General features: G+C 41.0%; 1 protein-coding gene across 4 annotated transcripts in view; it reads right to left on the bottom strand.

The window, feature by feature from the left end:
* arhgap32b (Rho GTPase activating protein 32b) overlaps positions 1 to 21,505 on the bottom strand; it is a 168,336-nt gene that overhangs the window by 133,701 nt on the left and 13,130 nt on the right. For all 4 annotated transcript variants that reach the window (XM_013134594.4, XM_020048382.3, XM_020048383.3 and 1 more), the window contains one exon: positions 16,892 to 16,941. The gene's annotated coding sequence lies outside the window, so the exon portion shown is untranslated. The remainder of the gene's footprint in view (positions 1 to 16,891; positions 16,942 to 21,505) is intronic.

Here is a 21,505-nt window from a genome sequence, read left to right as displayed (position 1 = left end):
CAGCTTTCATGCAGAAGAATGCAAAGAATCCAAAACATGAGTGAGCCACCACCACGCTTCACAGTGGGGATGGTGTTCTGTTCACTATAGGCCTTGTTGACCCCTCTCCAAACATACCACTTATGGTTGTGACCATAAAGCTCTATTTTGGTGTTTTAGTGTGCCAGAAGCTGTGAGGCGTGTCAAGGTGTTGTTGGGCATATTGATACCAGGCTTTTCTGTGGCATTGGCACACTAAAGGCTTCTTTCTGGCAACTCGTCCATGCAGCTAATTTTTGTATCGTCGTATTGTGCTCCTTGAAACAACCGGTGTGGTTGTTTCAAACAATATGACATCTTTTTTCAGAGCACCCTGTATGAGGTTACCTGTGGTTTTTTCTTTATATCCCAAACAATTCTTCTGGCATTTTTGGCTGAACTCTTTCTTGGTCTACCTGACCTTGGCCTGGTATCAAGAGATTCACAGATTTTCCACTTCTTAATAAATTATTGAACAGCACTGACTGGCATTTGCAAGGCTTTGAATATCTTTTTATATCCTTTTCCATCTTAATAAAGTTCCATCACCCTGTTACGCAGGTCTTTTAACAGTTATTTTCTGCTCCCCATGGCTCAGTATCTAGCATGCTCAGTGCATCCATGTGAGAGCTAACAAATTAATTTACTATTTATATATAATTACATAATTTATACATAATTGCCATTTTCACCTGTGTGTGTCACCAAACATTCAAGTAAACTTTTGATCAGGACCATTTGGGTGATTTCTGTTATCCTTATGATTTAAAAATGAGCCAAATAACTATGTGATAATCAATGGCTTCATATGATCACTATCCTTAAATAAAACATGTTTTTTTTGCATGATCAGTCATATTTTCAAATAAATGCCAATATTTCACAATTTCTGCCAGGGTATGAAGACTTATGAGCACAACTTTAAGAGAGATTCTTATCAGAATGGTTCAGTTGATTTGGAGAAAATGAGGGAGCACAAAAACAATACTAAGATCCACTGTGTGGGAACATTTTCAAGTTGTTGAATATAACCTTGAGAAATGTGCGATTTACAATCGCGTGCACAATTATTAGGCACATTGTATTTCTCAATAATTATTTTATTGTTGAACAATCCCAATGCTTTATGTCAGGCCAAAATATTATTGAACCTCAAACCTTGGAACCTTAAGTTCCACCCTCAAAGCATGGAGGTGGAACCTAACCCCAGGGGGTTATGTGTGCACAATTATTAGGCAACAATTCGTGTGCAGAATTAAGAGGCAACTAAATTACAAAAATAATTTCTCTCAACTCACTTTTCTAAATAAGTAACACAAAATGATTGATAATTACAATGTGTAATTTCAAAAATATTCAGTGACCAATATAGTAACCCTTCTATTCAATAACTGCCATGAGCCTTCTATCCATGGAGTCTGTCAGTTTCTTGATCTGTTCATGATCAACTTTCACTGAAGCAGCAACCACAGTCTCCCAAATGCTGTTCAAAGAAGTGTATCGTCTTCCCTGACTGTAAATCCCACGTTTGAGAAGGGCCCACAAATTCTCAATAGGATTTAAGTCAGGTGAGGAAGGGGTCCAGGTCATTATTCCAGAGTCTTTGAGGCCCTTGCTTGCTAGCTAACAGTGGAGTAATTGGATGCATGTGATGGAGCATTGTCCTGCATAAAGATCATGGCCTTCTTGAATGCTGAGGACTTCTTCCTGTACCACTGCTTGAAGAAAAGTGTCGCCGGATCTGAATGCAACGTCACATGCTTTTAGCAGTTGTCGGACCTTGCTGTTCATCTAAGGCTTCTGGTCGGGGAAAGTCTTTAATGGTTTTGGGTGGTGATGTCATTGGTGCAGGTGTTGATGTCATCCTGAATGGAGGAAGCACATGTTTCAATGTACGAATGGGAGTAAAGGGTGGCTTGAGTGGCAAACAATCTCCAGTCTGTTTGTTGAAACTGGTGTTGTAGTAGTAGAAGTAGTCTGCTCCCTCTGGCCACACTTCGACTGACCTCACTGATGGTTTCACCAGTTTAATGAGGGGTAAATATTTGGTGTAGGAACAATGAGAGTTGGTCAGACTTACCCATGTGGGGGAGGGGAATGGCTTTTTATGCCCCTGGAATTTTTGTGTACACCTGGCCCAGTGTATTGTCTCTTTAGGTGGGGCAGAAGGCATTTTGATGGAATTTGGGAAAAACTGCTTTCAAATTTGAGTGATTAAAATCACCTGGTACAATAAAGGCACCATCCAGCTGGGTAGTTTGCTGTTGCAAATAGCAGCATGCAGCTCTAGTTTAGCATTAGCATCCGGTGGTATGTGGGTTGCAATAACAACAATAGATGTAAACTCCTGAGGCAAGTAAAATCATCAGGTACTTCAGATCGATTGAGGAGTGACTCCGGGTTACGTTAGTCTGTACATAATGCATTGTTTATATAAATGCACAGGCCACCTCCTCTGGTCTTACCGGAATCCACCGCTATTTGGTCTGATCTGACAGTGTGTCCCTCCCGCTCGATTATGTTGTCAGGTATGTTGTTGTAATACATAGTTGATAAACTATGTATTACAACACTGCCCACTCATTTTATGTCAGTACTGGAACACAGGTGTTTCTAATTGATCGGGTGTTTCGGATTAATTGATTGTTCACACATAAGAGCTGTGAATGTGTAGTCTCAGTTCCATTTGCTTTTGAAGTCTCTGGTGTTAGAAGGCATAATCCAAAATTAAGAAAGCTGTCTATGAAAGAAAAGCAGGAGATTTAGATGCAAAATTAGAGATTAACTTAACTGGAACCTTATCATAAAGTCAACAGTTTGGTCCTAAAAAAAGAAAGAAACCACTGGTTTCTTCAACAATCGGCATTGTCCAGGTCAGCCAAGGAAAACAATAGCACTTAATGACAGAAAAATGACACAGCTGTGAAAAACATCCCTAAAATACGTGTCGCTGATTAACCAAAAACCTAAAGAATGCTGGGGTGAAACTATCAGAATGTACTGTTGCAAGATACCAACGTGATTACAACCGGGAAAAAATAATTACGATTTGAATTTGTTTAAAACCTACACAGATGAGCCAGGACATTTTTTGAAAAAAATATTGACAGATAAATCATAACCTTGGTCTTATCAAAGTGATGGGAAGGCTAAAATGTGGAGAGAAAAAAACAACTGCAGATGATCCAAAGCATCCCACCTCATCTGCAAAGCATTGTGTAGGTTGAGTCATGGCACGGGCATTCATGGGCCTCTGATGATATAACCAATATCATTCAGGAGCAGAATGAATTCAGATGTGTACAGAAGCATCTAGGCTACCAATGTACAAGAATATGCCACGTAAAAAAAAAGGTAAACAATAACTTGCTAAAGAGAGGACAGTTACAAATCCATTACTGCAGTCACCTAACTTGGACTGCACTGGTCAGCAGATTCATATCCAATTACAGGGTGGGGATTAGCGTGCTCACTCTTATCCAGCTACATGCAGATATCTACCTAATAAAAACAGCACCCACAGTGGTACATACAGTGGGGAGAACAAGTATTTGATACACTGCCGATTTTTCAGGTTTTCCTACTTACAAAGCATGTAGAGGTCTGTAATTTTTATCATAGGTACTGTTCAACTTTGAGAGACAGAATCTAAAACAAAAATCCAGAAAATCACATTGTATGATTTTTAAGTAATTAATTTGCATTTTATTGCATGACGTAAGTATTTAATCAGCAACCAACCGGTAAGAATTCCGGCTCTCACAGACCTCTTAGTTTTTCTTTAAGAAGCCCTCCTGTTCTCCACTCATTACTTGTATTAACTGCACCTGTTTGAACTTGTTACCTGTATAAAAGACACCTGTCTACACACTCAATCAAACAGACTCCAACCTCTCCCCAATGGCCAAGACCAGAGAGCTGTGTAAGGACATCAGGGATAAAATTGTAGACTTGCACAAGGCTGGGATGGGCTACAGAACAATAGGCAAGCAGCTTGGTTGAGAAGGCAACAACTGTTGGCGCAATTATTATAAAATGGAAGAAGATGACGGTCAATCTCCCTCGGTCTGGGGCTCCATGCAAAATCTCACCTCATGGGGCATCAATGATCATGAGGAAGGTGAGGGATCAGCCCAGAACTACACAGCAGGACCTGGTCAATGACCTGAAGAGAGCTGGTCTCAAAGAAAACCATTAGTAACGCACTAATCCATAACACCGTCATGGATTAAAATCCTGCAGCGCACGCAAGGTCCCCCTGTTCAAGCCAGCGCATGTCCAGGCCCGTCTGAAGTTAGTGTGACTTAGTAATTCAATGTGATGTCAGTTCACTAAATATACTGCAAAATGTTTTTTGAAAATACCTCAATCACACATTAGGTCTCAATGAAAAAAATATATTAAAGCTCAAAATCTTTACTGCATAGTGTGTAATTCATTGAGAACAAAATGATGTAAAAACAATCAATGGAAACAAAATAACCAACTGATTGAAGGTTGGATACACACTGAAAATCAAAGTAAACAACTGAAATCACAGACTGTTCCAACTTGCTTGAATTTCATCACGGCAACTGATAATGTGACTCAGTACTGTGTATGGCCCCCACATGCCTGTATGCAGTCCCCACAATGTCTGGGCATGCTCCTGATGAGACAGCAGATGGTGTCCTGGGAGATCTCCTCCCAGACCTGGGTCAGGATGTCAGTGAGCTCCCTGACTGTCTGTGGCTTTGGATGCACCGATACATATCGTCCCAGAGGTTCTCAGTTGCATTCAGGTCTGGGGAACATGAGGGCCAGTCAATGGCATCAATGCTTTTGTCATGCAGGAACTGCCTACACACTCTGGCCACATGAGGTCAGGGATTTTCCTGCACCAGTGTTGCAGTCTGTTGATGGGTCTGAGGATTTCATCCCGGTACCTAACAGCAGTGAGGCTACCTGGAGGTCTGCGCAACTGCCGTGCTGGATGATGTTGCAGGCAGCATAACGTTTACCACAGCTTCTCCTGACTCTTTCACGTCTGTCACATGCTCCGTGTGAACCTGCTCTCATCTGTGAAGAGAACGCGGCGCCAGTGGCGGACCTGCCAATTCCGGTGTTCTCTGGCAAATGCCAATCGAGCCACACTGTGCTGGGCCGTGAGCACAGATCCCAATAGAGGACATCGGCCCTCATGCTACACTCATGGAGTCTGTTTCTGACAGTTTGATCAGAAATATGCACACCAGTAGACTGCTGGAGGTCATTTTGTAGGGCTCTGGCAGTGCTCCTCCTGTTCCTCCTTGCACAAAGGAGCAGATACTGGTCCTGCTGTTGGGTTTATGCCCTTTACGGCCCTGTCCAGCTCTCCTTGTGTAACGGCCCGTCTCCCGGTATCTCCTCCATGCTCTTGAGATTGTACTGGGAGACACAGCAATGGATGTGGACATATGGATGTGCCATCCTGGAGGAGCTGAGCTAACTGTGGAACCTGAATGGGCTGCAGGTACTCCCTCATGCTACCAGTAGTGACAAGGACACTAGCAAAATGCAAAACTAGAGAAGAATCAGTCAGGAAGTATAAGGAGAGAATAATTGTATGTAACCACCATCTGCAAAACCATTCCCTTTTTGGGGGTTGTCTTGCTGTGGCCTCTCCAGTGCACATGTTGTCACTTTCATTTGCACCAAAACAGGTGACATTGATTCACAATCGCTTATGCTTCCAAACTGGACAGATTGATATACCTGAAGTTTAATTGACTTGGTGTTATACTGTGATGATTACATCTTCCATTTATTTTTTTAGCAGTATATTATATATTAATTTAATTTTAGCTTTAGTTGACTATAATAACCTTAGGAGCAATATAAAAATGCACTCAGACTCAGCACCATTTGCATTTCTGTCAAATTAGCAACAAGAAGAATAATAAGCCCTGGCTGTTGACGTGTCTCCCCTGATGACTCATTGCTGCAATTGCCTGTTCAACCCACAGTTGAAGGATCAGGCATGGAGGAGCTTGCTTTGCATACCGCGGCTGTTAAAAACCCACTCTGGAAACTACGACAAAGAATATCCACTCACATAAGACCTTCTGTTTAAGTGAAGGAACTGGTAGAGGAGTCAGAAAAGGAGCTGATTCACCCTTCAATTACTCCTATATCTGAGAAGCATTTCCTGTGTGGACAGAGCTGAGAAAAGTCGTTCAGACAGTTCCAGAGGTTTTGTGAGAACCATACTTCTACCTGTGCTACCATATGGAAACAATGATTTCTTTACTACTGCAGGCAGTTTCACTCTCATCATAAAAGCTTCATAATGGCACCAGATAAACCAGATAATGGCCCTGTCACTCAAGAGAACAAGGTAACCCTCCAGTGAGACTGAGAATACACCTACAATTTATCAGTGTATGCATTTTTAACACATTAATCAATCAACTACATAGAAATTCCCATTATAGGTTGTTTAAAGTATACTTTACTGTCTATTATATTTGAGTGGGTAGGCACTGGGCCAAGCTGGTTTAAAGTATACTTTACTGTCCATTATATTTGAGTAGGAAAGCACACTGGGCCAAGCTGGTTTAAAGTATACTTTACTGTCTATTATATTTGAGTGGGTAAGCACACTAGGCCAAGCTGGTTTAAAATATACTTTACTGTCCATTATATTAGAGTGGGTAAGCAAACTGGGCCAAGCTGGTTTATATAAGCTTCTTCATATAAGCAGGATCAGAAATTAACACCCACCAAGTACCAAATACCTGTAGATTTTATGTTTGGCTTGTAGGGTAACAAGGGGCAAGACATCCCCTGGGGTAACAAACCCCCCCAATATAACTCTAACAAAACACACAAAATGTCACCTTTTTTTAACACATCCTCTGGCTGCCACTAGTCTTAATCAACTACAAATTTTCTCTATCATCACACCTCCTCAGCCAACTATTACAAATGTTTTCTTCAGTATCTAATTTTAAGGACTGCTGAGATTTTTAAACGTTGCCTTATTTAAATGATAATACGTTTAGTGTAACTGTATGAAATGGCATATAAGGAAAATGTAAGTGGTGTAAAAAAACAGGGCCATTCTTAAAAACCCTTAGGCATCATCTTCTATTGGTATAAGAAGTCCCCAGGGGCAACTAACCGGGGGGATGCCCCATGCTACCCTACATAACATTAAGAACGCAGACCCGCAGAAGCATAAACCAAACATATCTCAGAAGGCTATCCATCACACTGGCGGGTAAATGTCTGTACCCAACATTTCCCTTTTATTTAATCATAGCAGCGGAGAGTGGCGCTGATAAGTTTTCATGCATAGCAACAGAAAAACAGAGAGTGACAAAAAAAAATGTTTTACCATGTTTTACCAAGCTTAGCTCAGTATCAAGCTAGAAGGTGAGGCCAGAGAAAAGTAACTGGCTGTGTCTCTGCATGCGCACGTTTGTGTTGAACTGTCAGTAAGTGGCTGTGACATTGACATAAAGAAGGTAGCCATCATCTGAGTGACAACCCAAGGTAAGAAGCTAGCTAATTAACTGTCACAACTCGATAGCTACAATGAATTAGCGTCATGCAGGTAAAATTTGAAAATCGGCAGCAACAATAAGACTTCCAAGTTCCTAAACACACCCTCAACCATCCTGCCACACATAAATATTGTTGGTTACATGTTATTAAAGGTGGAAAAAGGTATTATATGATTTTTCTTGAATTCACCCTTTACATGCCATGCCTTTGCATTTTCAGTCATGGTGTACTATAGAACAGGACTGGTCACCCAGCCTGGTTCCTCTCTAGGTTTCTTAAAAATTTTCGGCCCCTCTTAGGGTTTTTTTCCAAGCCACAGTGTTTCAAAACTGTTGTTGCTTGCTGGAAATGGAAATAAAGATAATATAAAATCCAAATACTATCAATCAAATGTATTTATAAAGCCCTTTTTACAACAGCAGTTGTCACAAAGTGCTTTTACAGAAACACCCAGCCTTAAACCCCAAGGAGCAAACAACAGTAGTGTTGAATTTCAGTGGCTAGGAAAAACTCACTAAGAAGGCCGAAATTTAGGAAGAAACCTAGAGAGGACCCAGGCTCAGAGGGGTGACCAGTCCTCTTCTGGCTGTGCCAGGTGAGATATTAAGAGTCCAATTGGAATAATTTATAAATGCATGTGGGCTAAATCCAGAGTCTATTTAAATTTAGACTAGGTCAGAAATATGACCAGATGGAAAAGGACAGGGACAGCAACGGGCCCCCTAAACCAGGTACTCCAAGTTTCGACCAGGACCTCATGTCCTCCTAAAGTTTAAAACGGGAGGAGACTGGGAAAATTCAGAAAACGCATTTCTCATATCAACAACAATTTATAGTGGAGAAGGAGAACTTAGTGGGGAAGGACAACTGACCCAATCCCCCAGCACAATAGTATAGCAGCATAAGACCTTGGGATCTTAGGTTTTGTTGAAGATCTGATGACAGTTACTTCCAAAAATATGCAAAATGCAAAACCTCAAGCAGGGGGCAAAAATACATGGCACTATATTGAAGGAACACCCAGTTGCTGCCAGAAAGTCTTGCAGCTACTTTTAAAGTTGTGTTTGGCCTCTTAGTAGCCTCCCTGATGAGCCTACTCCTTTCCCTGTCAGACATTTTGGAAGGACATCCTGATCTTTGAAGGTCCTCGAGGCAGACTTCACAAAAGCACACCACGCTTGTATTGTGAGCACAGCGCACCTGTCATTATTGCCAAGCATTTGAGTGCACTGTCAGGACCATATCTGAATGCCAATTGACAATACAAATAGGAATGTAATAGGTTATGATTGTTTTAGTTCTTACGTATTCTAAAGCCTTTAGGAAAGGTGCTTTATCTCTTTGTTGCGGTTTTGATGCTATTGCATTTTGTCCTGTCTTGTGGAAGACTGAATATCCTAAACTTTGTGTAATACAGATTTTCAACAGCTGCTTGAGCATTTATAAAATATTGAAAAATTTTCAGTCAGGTCTGTATAGGCAATGGTTTTGTATGAACACATTACAATTGCATTTAAATTTGCTATTGTTACGTTTGGGTCTTTTTGGTTTGACTGTTTGCAACATCAGTAAAAAAAACTGTAAATGATGTTACAGCAGCTGAATCTGGGAATGTGAGTGTAAGGTAAGAGAAAAAGACGGTTGTCTTGTTAGAGCAAGCAAGCAAATTTTTTTAAATAGCACAATTCATACATAGAAGAAATTCAATGTGCTTTACAAAGAAATAGAAAAAATATAAAAATACAATAGCATAAAAACAAATACCCAAATGAAAATATCAAAAACAAATAAGTAGTAAATAAGAAGGGTATTGTTCAAATAATTAAACAAATAAATAAGAAGGGTATTGTTATTATTTAATCAAACAGTGGCCTAAAGTACTTTTGACTAGTTGACAAGTACTGAGACAAGCCCTCCCAGTCCACTAAAAAACATTTTAGCCAGCAACAGACCTAATGGCAAGCATGTTTTAGATATGTACCTTGTGTGTTAGATGAGGGCACTGTATATAGTCATAGACTACCTATACCAAGTACATTTTTAGCTTTCTCTTAAAGGGATAGTTCGGCCCAGATTCATATTTGGGTAAAAATCCACTTGGCCACAGAGTAATTTTTTCAAATATAATCCATTATTCAGCTCTGTCCCAGTCTGTAATAAGCATGATTAGCATAATTCATGAATGGAAACGGTGCTTCCCGCTTTACAAAAGCTGCATTGCAAGCTGAAAACTAGTCCAAAACACATTCGGTAATCTTGCGATGTTCCATTTGTACTCGAAGGTCGGATTTTCCGAGTTCCAAGTCAGAAGTTTCAATTGGAAGACCCCCTCAAGTCGGAATTCCAACTCGAAAAGTCAGAAAAACCCCGCTAGCCCCTAGTTCGTAATCCAAGATGGGAGCACCATTTAGCAGACAAGTGTTATAAATTATATAGGAAAATTACGTCTATAGCTACATTTCAATATTCTGAAGAGCACTCGCCTGTCCAGGTTACAGGTTAGGTTACAGGTTACGGAATGGCCAATTAAAAAGTGGTCAATTTTCTTTTTCTAAATTACGAAATACGATAAATAATATTGTATAAATTCCGAAAGGGCATGCACAACAAAGGCTTTAATGGGGGTATCCATCTTTTTTTCCGACTTTGGACACTGAAATGCGATCAATTTGGGTTAACTCGGGTGTGACGTAATTCCCAGTTCCGACTTCTTAAGTAAATGGAACGCGGCATCTGTCGCGGCAGCATCAATTTGTTTTTAACTGTAAACTGACGAAAAAGACAGTGGAATTTGGTGACTTCAAACGGGCACAAGCAAACGATTTCCTATAGCCAATACACACAGGCTGAATCTCAAATCGCATACTACATACTAAAAGTATTGTTTATTGTTTAGTAAGCTAGTATGCCAGTATTGAGACCGAATGGAACATACAACATTAGAACATTTTGTCACACATTAACATCACGCTATGTTTGAACATTTAGCTAGACACCATTAAGCGTTGTGTTAAACTACCTAACGTTTCTTATGAAGTTTAATTCCACCACAAATCGCATATATAAACTATATGGCTTTTTTTGTCATAAGAATTGAGCAATTGCTAGCAAGAATGCTGAAGAACTTTACACTCCCAAAGCTATTTAATTTTATGACAATGTTTTTCTTTGAAATGTGAATTAAATTGATGCAATAACTACTTTAATAAAATACTTTTTCTAGAGAATTGTGGAAACCCCTCCTCATTTACTGTGCAAGGGTTTGTGGTCAATCTTACCGCAAAAATGAATTATTTTGCACGGATGAATTCTTCGAAAATCCACTTGAAACACTAGACTTTTGGCATACTACACTGCTCAAAACATGTAATCATTACAGTATAACACCAAGTCAATTACACTTCAGGGATATCAATCTGTCTAGTTAAGAAGCATAAGTGATTGTGAATCAGTGTCAGCTGTTTTGGTGCAAATGAAAGTGACAACAGGTGCACTGGAGAAAAAAAAGTGTGGTTTTGCAGGTGGTGGCCACAGATAATTGCTCTATCCTTATCTTTCCTGACATGAGGCAGTACCTGAAGTGCATTCAGGTTGCACAGGCAGTCCAACTCCTCCAGAATGGCACATCCATACGTGCCGTCTCAAGAACGTTTGGTGTATCTCAGAGTACAGTCTCAAGAGCATGCAGGAGATACCAGGAGACGGGCCGCTACATGATGAGGGCATCAACCCAGCAGCAGGACCAGTATCCGCTCCTTTGTGCGAGGAGGAACAGGAGGAGCACTGCCAGAGCCCTCCAGCGGGCTACTGGTGTGCATGTTTCAGACAAAACTGTTAGAAACAGACACCATGCGGGTGGCTTGTGGGCCCGACGTTCTCTAGTGGGACCTGTGCTCACAGCCCTGCAGTTTGTAGCTCAACTGGCATTCACCAGAGAACACCAGAATTGGCAGGTCCACCATTGGCGCCCTGTTGTCTTCACAGATGAGAGCAGGTTCACACTGAGCACATTGGACAGACGTGAGAGAGTTGGGAGACGTCGTGGTCAACGTTATGCTGCACCAACATCATCCAGCATGAGTGGTTTGGCGGTGGGTCAGTGAGGGTCTGCGGAGACGTATCCTTGGAGGGTCGCAAAGATATCCACGTGCTAGCCAATGGTAACTTGACTGCTGTTAGGTACCAGGATGACCACACACTGGTGCAGTTGGCCCTGGGTTCCTCCTGGTGCAGGACATTGCCAGGCCTCATGTGGCCAGAGTAGGTAGGCAAGGGCTGCTCAACCCTGTTCCTAGATATCAACTGTCCTGTATGTTTTCTCTTCAACCCCATTTGTGACTAACCTGATTAAGTTTTATATCCAGCTACTTATTAGAATCAGGTGTGCTAAATTAGAGTTGGGGAGAAAACCTACCGGACAGCAGATCTACAGGAACAGGTTTGGGCAGCCCTGGTGTAGGCAGTTCCTGGATAATGACAGGCCCTCACGATCCTCAGACCTGAATCCAAATGAGAACCTCTGAGATGTTATGTATCAGTGCATCCAAAGCCACAGACAGTCCAGGAGCTCACTGATGCCTGATCCAGGTCTGGGAGGAGATCTCCCAGGACACCATTTGCCGTCTCATCAGGAGCATGCCCAGACATTGTGGGGACTGCATACAGGCATGTGGGGGCCATACACAGTACTGAGTCACATTATGAGTTGCCATGATGAAATTCATGCAAGTTGGAACAGCCTGTGATTTCTATTGTTTACTTAGATTTTCGGTGTGAGTTTGAATCCAGCTCTGAATCGGTTGGTGATTTTGGTTTCCATTGACCACTGTTACATAATTTTGTTCTCAACAAATTCCACAATGTATAGTAAAGATTTTCATCTGTAATATATTTTGTTCACCGAGTCCTGATGTGTGATTTAAGTGTTCCCTTAATTTTTTAGAGCAGTGTAATATAAAGTACTTTGAATTGCCCCTGTGTATGAAACATGCCTTTCCTTACACACTTGTCTGCTAATGTTAGGTAGCTTACTCATTTGAGAATTGGCCATTGGATACCTCAGGCCTAGAACGTCTTTTCCTGTTCATTTTTTAAATGTAAAAGTCTGTAGCAACCCAGGAGTTAATAATTCATTAATTCCTTGTTGCATCAAAAGCATTCCGTTTCATTTGACATTAGATTGCACAATACACAACTACACCACCAATCAAAACTGACCGGTAAACACAGGACATACCAGTTGATTTGAAAATGTGTTGTATTTTGCCAAAATTAACATTTTACTTTGAGGAATACAACACTGTCAGGTTCTGTGAGGTAAACAACACCATGTGTCTTAGTTAGGAGTGTTTTGAAGCAGTTTTCCACTTGCAATGCTGCTTTTGTAAAGCAGAACGAACCGTTTCCATTTATGAATTTGGACGATGCTAATAATGCTAATTAAAGACTGGGACAGAGCTGAAAAATGTATTGTTTTGAAAAAATGAAATATGTGCCTTCAGGTAAGTGGACTTTTATCCTAATATGAATCTGGGACGAAATATCCCTTTAAAGATGCAGTCTGGGACTTCTGTGATTAAGAACATAAGAAAAACTCCCATATTGGGCTGGAGGTATTTTAACGAGGGAGAACACAAGGAATGGACCACTTTATGCCTTCGCAGATAATGTCCTGATGGTATAGAACAGCGGTGCAATGGAGTTGGCCCTGCTGTCTGCCCCTGGAATTTTTCGGAACTTTCCTGGCTTTGGTGGTGTTTATGCAACGCTGATACAGCAGTTGGGGTTGTGTATGCACTACAGTATAATATGTTTTATATGTTCATAATCTATTAACAGAATCACTATCATACCTCAGTTTGCCATGAAATTCGAAGTTTGAAACAAAGGGTTTTTGATGGCACAAATAAGCAGATGACACACACCTCTTTTGGCTTGACAGTGCCACTTTTACAACCATGGATCAAAAATCATGGACTGTATCATTAAATAAGGTTAGATTGCTCTAACTAAATTACATAACAGCATGGCTGTAATGGGAAAACACAGTTAAATGTCCTAATGTGCTACTCCACTCAAATCTGTCATGGTATTTTAATAAGAAATATTGTCTTAATTTGTTGACTAATCAAAACTCATCAATGGGCTATTAAGTGTATTCATTTAAACTAAGATTGTCTATTTTATCTGTATTCTAGATATTCATATAGTGTAACCACGACACAGTAGCTGTGTAACGATACACGTATCCACCCTGTACCTTTTGGTCAGGGACGATCGGTTCGGTATGCGTTGTGATCCGAATTAATATAGTTTTTACTGTACACTAGGGATGGGCACGGATAGTCGAATATTTGAATGCCCGCAATGCATCTACTATTTGAATACTTGTGTGTATTCAATTAACCCCCCGTTTTTTTACATATATGTATTCATTTGGTTGAAATAAATAGACTTGAATATTATTTTTCTAAATACTTTTTAAATTCCAATCTAAATATTTTACATCTGACGATAAACAATGACATTTAAAAAAAAGTATAACGTTTTAAGGCAATTTTATAACATGCGCTCTTTCACACGTGTTTGCTAGTAGTGTGGTCGGGCCCAGTCAGTCAGAATGACGCAATATATACTTCTTAGCCATCTGTTAGCAAGCGGATGAAAGTCAACTAATTCAAAGGAAGATGGAATATATTTACTGAATTAATGTTACCTCCGAAAAAAATAATGGGCCACAAAACGCTACATAAAGTTCAGCTGTGGAATCGAAAGGCGGTTGAGAGTGCAGAAAACAGTGAGATAAGCAAATAGCATATAGCTGGCTAGCTTAGCTAACTAGCTTCTCTAGACTCTTCCATCTGATAATCTCAATGTTGTTTGTTGATTAATATTGTCTTCTAGTACTGTAGTTTTGCGTGTCAACCACACAGTTTCCTCCATACACGATTTAGCTTTTTTGTCACAAGAACGTCATTGAGTCGATGTTATATGAGAACAACACCCTGTCCTTCGTGTGTTATGTAGTAGCGCTCATGTGGTATCGGTAGCTTTTAAAAACATGTATTTCGGTTAACTAAATACTATTCGAATAACAGCGCATACTATTCGGATAGTAAAATATGGTCCTATGCACATCCCTACTACACATGTTACTTTCATGTGCGGCACTAAACTCAGAGTTTCTCCCATGGAGACCGATCTTGCAGCCATAACTTTGCAACTGAAGTAGCCTAGCACATGTAATACAGCCTCATAAATAAATATGGCGAACACAAACAACAAACCGGAGCTTGAGGACCCCTGCATCCTTCAGGTCTCCCATTTGGGAAAATGAAGGCTTTCCAGTTAAAGCTGCACCAGGTAGGATTTGTTCAGTAAAAAAAAAAATCATGTTTTGTCCCCTATAAACATGTTGTGTTAGCTAATGAGGCCCTAAGAGTTGTTTAGAAACACAGACAGTTCAGTGGCAATTAAGAATCACCTTCTGTGAGGCTGGCTTTCCTCCTTGGCTTATTTTGTGAATGTGCCTTTTACCTGGATGATATATATAATACATAAGTGTATAGGCTTATATAGGTACGCCATAGGGAGCGAAGTTTGCTTACTGTAATAAACAATAATGGCAGCTAGAGACCAGGATGACAAACTGCCAATTCATTCCATGTCTTCTACAGCACACAGAAAAAAAACTGCAAAGAAGCTAAACAAGACTTATACTAGCTCTCAATAGCTAGCAGCCAGGAACCCTAAGCTTATGTTATCAAGGCTATCAATAACATTTTAACTCAGTGTTAGTGTTTTTTTTGGAACGTCATTCTATTTTTCATATTATTATTCAGAACATCATTCACGATCGGGCATTGGTGCGGAACCATTTTCTGCCCGTAGAGAAATTGCAAAATGCTGTACAGTAATTGTTTTTTACTGAAGAAATCGTACCTAGTGCAGCTTTGACTACAGTGGCAAGGGGCTAAGTTTCTAACTTCATAAATTAAAAGAAATGTTACGTTTTGCATGTCTTTTTCCGCTGCACCGAAACTGTACCGAACCGTGACTTTAAATGTTCGGTACATACCAAACCAAGCGTGCCGCACAAGCCCTGAAAAGTGAAGCCAAAACGTCTCGATCGCCCCCTGGTGAGTGGTCCCAGTATAGGTCATAAACCCCGCCCTCCCCATGTTATTCAATGGGACGCGAGATCAACTAAACAATTAAATTACCCTTCAAATATATTTTTTCCGAAGCTGGTTTCTGTCATTTACTGTAGTTTGTATCACGCTAATGTAAATTCAAGAGTTTGTTTTTAAAATAAGTTTGTTTTTAGTTAGTTATTTAATGCTCTAAAAACGGTGATGTGACGTCGTGATTCACAGCTGTGATTGACAGCTATCTGAGCCGAGGAGCCACTGAATCTTCGGAGGACTGAGGAGATTGGAACTTTACATTTAATCTCTAAATTTCTATAATTGATATAATTTCACACGGACATAATGGGTTGTTCTGCAGTACATTGTGCTAACCGATCTGGCATTTCCAATCGATCTTTGAATTTTTTTCGGTAAGTTACATTTATAAGCTATTTAATTAGTAAATAAATGTAATGGGCTAGCTAACGTTAGCTAAAAGACAACAAGCCTCGTTAACAGCCATGTTAATAGCTAGCAGGTGATCGTTAGCTAGAAGTTACCAATTATTTTTGTATTAGGCCTATTCTAAATTAAGGTTAAACATGATGTAAGTTAGGCTATAACATATCGTCTAGGTTTAACAAGCAAAGGTTGTACTGTACTTGGACTTGCGATTGATTACGGTATGCGCATTCTGCGAGGGAGAGTGAGGGCGGGGCACAGGGGTGGCGCCGTTGATTTCGCGGCTTTACGGCTTTACTTCCTTCTCGCTACTGCGCATAACTACTGCGCAGAACTGGTCCCAAGATCGTTATCTGCGCAGACGCAAGTCCAAGATGTCCGCGCCGTATCAGGACACTGGTGGCTTCATTTTTCACCAATGGAAAAGAGCGAAAGGGCGTCGTCCATTACATATACAGTCTATGTACCAAACTGTGACTTATGTGTGCCGTTACAACCCTACTACACAGTAAATAAAACATCCCTGGTTCTAATGCAAGAGACAACAAGGTAAACAAAAGTATGTTGTTGTGCCCTTGAGCAAGGAATTCAAACTGATAAATGGATACATTTGAATGTACTATTGCACATCTGTCTCCAACAGTTTTATACCACACAGCCTTTGTAATAAAATGTTCACTGTATTTGTAATACAATAATAATCACTGGGTGGGCTTATTTCATGGAAGATAGATATTTTTGTATCATTTATTTACCTGAGCCTCTTTATGTTGAAAATATATTGAGCCCATCCAGCAAAGGCAACCTGCAAGAGAGAAGAAGATCAGTATGTGCAACCCTCTGGTGAAATGGCCTAGAGCTTCAGATTACAATAAGTGGAAGTCCACCAACGCAGACATAAGCAGTGCTCTGGAAAGGCTTAGGAGAACAGTAAGGAAAAGGCTGGGATAATGGAAAACATCTGTGAATATGTAGCAGACAGGTTGAATGCCTGAGAAAAGCAACCAGCAACGTAGAACAAGTCCAGGAGAATGCTGGATATACAGTAAAACACCTGATCCCCGGAGAGGGCAGTTGAACATGCAATGAAGGAATGCTTCAGAATTGGAGCAGGGAATCAACATCAAGAGTTCTGAAGACTTTGAGGAGAGCTGAAAGCCCAACGAAAATGTGTATGAACAAGGAATGAGCAAAATCATGTTTCTATAGACTTTTTCAAATTCCTAAAAAGCATTTCTTCCACCATGGTTATGAAGGGGATAATCAGAGCACCATGATTAAACAGGCCGCACACGTGCATCCTCAAGCGTTAAAATGCACAAATTGGTTTTGTATATCCCCAACAGAGGCAATGATATGATCTTGATAAGATATAACAACTATGAAATAACTCACATGGAATCATGAGTGATACATTTAGATATTAGATCTTTTATTTCAAAGTAGCCCCTTTTGTGTTGATGACAGCTTTGCACAGTCTTGCTATTCTCACAATCAGCTCTATACTTTTCCAACTGAAGGACTTCCCATATACTGTGGAAACAGAAAGTCACCACCCCCTATCAAAATGTTTACCTTTTGTCAACTTACAGCTTGAAATGAATTTACAGTCAGATTGTGTGTGTTTTCATTTTAGGGTGTAAGGCAACAAAAGTTGAACATTTTGATTGGGGGTGGTGACTGTTTATACCCACTGTATGTTGAGCACCTGTTGATTGCTTTGCCTTCAATCCATGGTCCAATTCATCACAAACCATGTCAATTGAGTCGAGATCAGGTGATTCAGGTCATTTCATGCAACATCACTGTCCTTCTTGGTCAAATAGCCCATACACAGCCTAGAGGTGCTTTGGGTCATTGTCTTGTTGAAACAATAATAAAAAGTCCCACTAAGCACAAACCAGAAGGGATGGCGTATCACTGCAGAATACTGTTTGGTAGCCATGCTGGTTGAGATTGTTTTGAATTCTAAATAAGTCAGACAGTATCACCAGCAAAGCATCCCCACACCATTCCAACTCCTCCTCCATGCTTCACGGTGGGAACCACACATTCGGAGGTCATCTGTTCAACCACTCTGCAGCTCACAAAGACACGGTGGTAGAACCCAAACCTATCAAATTTGGACTTATCAGACCAAAGGACAGATTTACGCCAGTGTAATGTCCATTTCCCATGTTTCTCAGCCCAATCAAGTCTTTTATTGGAACCTGTTAGTAGTGTTTACTTTGCAACAATTCAACCTTGAAGGGCTGATTCACGCAGTCTCCTCTGAATAGTTGATTTAATCTGTGTAAGCATTTATTTTAACTTCAATCTGAGGTGCAGTTAATTGCCGATTTCTGAGGTTGGTAATACTAATGAGGTTATCCTCTGCAGCAGAGGAAACTCTGGGTCTTCCTTTCCTGTGGCGTTCCTCATGAGAGTCAATTTAATCATAACGCTTGATGGTTTTTGCAACTGCAGTTAAAGAAACTTTCGAAGTTCTTGAAATGTTCCGAACTTGACTGACCTTTGTCTTAAAATATTGATGGACAGTGATTTCTCATTGCTTATCTGAGCTATTCTTGCCGTTATATGGACTACATTAGACATGATGATGATCTTCTGTTCACCTGCCCTACCTAGTCATCCTCTGTATACCCACCTTAATGCATTAATAAGGAAAAACATTCTACTAAATTAACTTTCACAAAGGCACACCTATTAATTCAAATACACTGCAGGTGTTTACCTCATAAAGCTGGTTGAGAGAATGCAATGAGTGTGGAAAGCTGTCATCAAAGGCAAACGGTGCAACTTCTACAATCTACAATATGAATGATCAATTGAACACTTTTTTGGTTGCTATATGATTCCACTATTTTTGTACAATGTGGAAAAAAGTAAAACTAAAGAAATACCCTTGAATGTGCAGGTGCTGTAATGAATACAACACAGGAAGGCAGAGTGTAGGTTTCAAGCGCAGCAGATATAAATTAATTTTTTCCCCAACAACACAGTAGGAGAAGGTGGTCTCGTGATCCAGGTACAGGCAAATGCTGTTAAACCACAGGTTGTGACCACACAGCTGTTATCTTTTGGCAAAGGATTCACCCAGTGTTTTGGCCAGAAAAGTCAGCTAGCATGTCAAAGCTGCAGGAGTTAAACTTTGCAATAGTTTAGGAAAACTAAGGTTTGAAGTCATTGAATGTTTTGCCACCACCATGGCTTCTCCTGCTGGTTGACTGGCCTGTTCTCTTTGGTACAAATGGCATGGGGAGGCTACAGCATTACCCCCCCCATCCTTCACCCTGGCAGCTTTCCAGCTTTGTATCTCAATGCAGAAATTGTTAACGGGGGAATGGAATCCCAGTACTGAATTCCATGGCATCCATAGAAGCCGGTGTATGTGCAGCCGGGGAGAGGGTTTTCATGCTTTAGTGAGCGGGTCTGTTAATGTGGGGTCAGGCCTGGGACACTGAGCTATGCCTGTTGTGTAATTAATAACCATGCCGAGGGGGAGCCACAATGAGCCCTGCGCCCCACACAATGCTCCTCCAGCATCCAGGGCCAAGGTCAGAGGTCACGTCTGTCTTTATGCACAGCATCAGAGGACGAAAACAAACAAGGAGCCCTTTGAGAGTTTGAGCACTCATGTGCATAACAATAATACAAAGGACTATGGTCAATTGCATAATATGACTGCAGGGCTGTTTAGATACTCTACATATTGAATATTTGAAAAATCTGAAAAATCATAGCGCAATATTATCATTCCCACAAGCCCCCCCCCTTATTTTTTTTAAATGCCTGCACAAGTATACAGACACTCAACAAACAACTCCTAGAAATGTGCAAATTGGCATAATACACTGCTCAAAAGAATTAAGGGAACACAAACATTACAGTATAACACCAAATCGATTAAACATCAGGAATATCAATCTGTCCAATTAGGAAGCATAAGCGATTGTGAATCAATGTCACCTGTTTTGGTGCAAATGAAAGTGACAACAGGTGGACTGGAGAGGCCACAGCAAGACAACCGCTAAATAAGGAAATGGTTTTGCAGTTGGTGGCCACAGACAATTGCTCTCTCACGTTCCCCAGACCTGAATCCAATTGAGAAGCTCTGGGATGTTATGTATCGGTGCATCCGACGCCACCAAGTAGATGCCCTGATCCAGCTCTGGCAGGAGATCCCCCGGATCCCATCCGCCATCACATCAGGAGCATGCCCAAATGTTGTCGGGAGTGTATACAGGCACACGGGGGTCATACACACTACTGAGACACATTATCAGTTGAAACAACCTGTGATTTCAATGTTTTATTTAGATTTTCAGTGCGGATCTTTAGATTTGGATCTTTAATATATTTTGTTCATCGAGACCCGATGTGCGATTGAAGTGTTCCCTTAAGTTCATTGAGCAGTGTACACTAGACTATGCTGACAAAACAATTTGGCACATGCTGCCAGAGCCCACATCTATAGAAGGCCAGACAGGTTGAGAGTAGATGGCAACCGGCCTCTAGAGAGAACCATGACAAGGCCCACAATTGGACCTCGGTTTCCCTTGCTCTGGCTCTCATCTCCAACTTCTCTTCCCAGGCCTGGCGAGCATAGGTTGTCTTAATGCTCTGCTGGTACAGAACACTGTCAGTAAGTGGGCCAGTATGTCCGTCAAGCATGTAGGATGTGGCCAGATGCGTGATTGCGCCTGTCTTGGGTTGTCGCGGCATCACACTTACTGGTCTTTGGCTAACCAGCCCTCTTCACTGGCCACACTTCAGGACTCATAATGGGAAGGGTGGGAGGATGAGCCATTTTTAAAGTGATTGTGTCACTCAGGTCACTTGAGTCAGTTGGCTCACCACACTGCCATGCCCAGACATCCCCCAGAGTGTGGGACCTAGCAACAACTGGACAACAGTGTCATGGCTAGTGACAATCAGAATGTTATATTACCACACACTCATATGGTCCTCCATACCCGCACAACCACCCTCTGCCACCATGACATACACACACACCCACACTGAGACATATATAAACACGGTATAAACGCATATAAACCAGGGATCTTCCTGCATATAAAACTGAAAGGTGGCCCCCTTCCCAAAATCTCACACCGCCTGTGTCGGCGTGGTGAAACATAATTTTGCGCTCGTAAGCTAAATAGCCTACCAACGATATACTCTAGCAAATGTGACTGTAGGAGGAGACATTTTTCATATTGGCAGTGTTGCCAGATTTTTAATGGGCTTGGGCGGGTTGATTTACAGATAGGGTTGTATAAAAGAGCGTTTGTACGGATTTCATGGTTTACTGTCAATGATCTGGCAACCTTGCATACAGGACCTTGCCAATCTTGATGTCGCAGAGT

Source organism: Esox lucius, chromosome 7 (genome assembly GCF_011004845.1).
Source record: "Esox lucius isolate fEsoLuc1 chromosome 7, fEsoLuc1.pri, whole genome shotgun sequence".
In the NCBI taxonomy this organism is placed as follows: Eukaryota; Metazoa; Chordata; class Actinopteri; order Esociformes; family Esocidae; genus Esox; species Esox lucius.
This window is presented reverse-complemented; position numbering and strand designations above follow the sequence as displayed.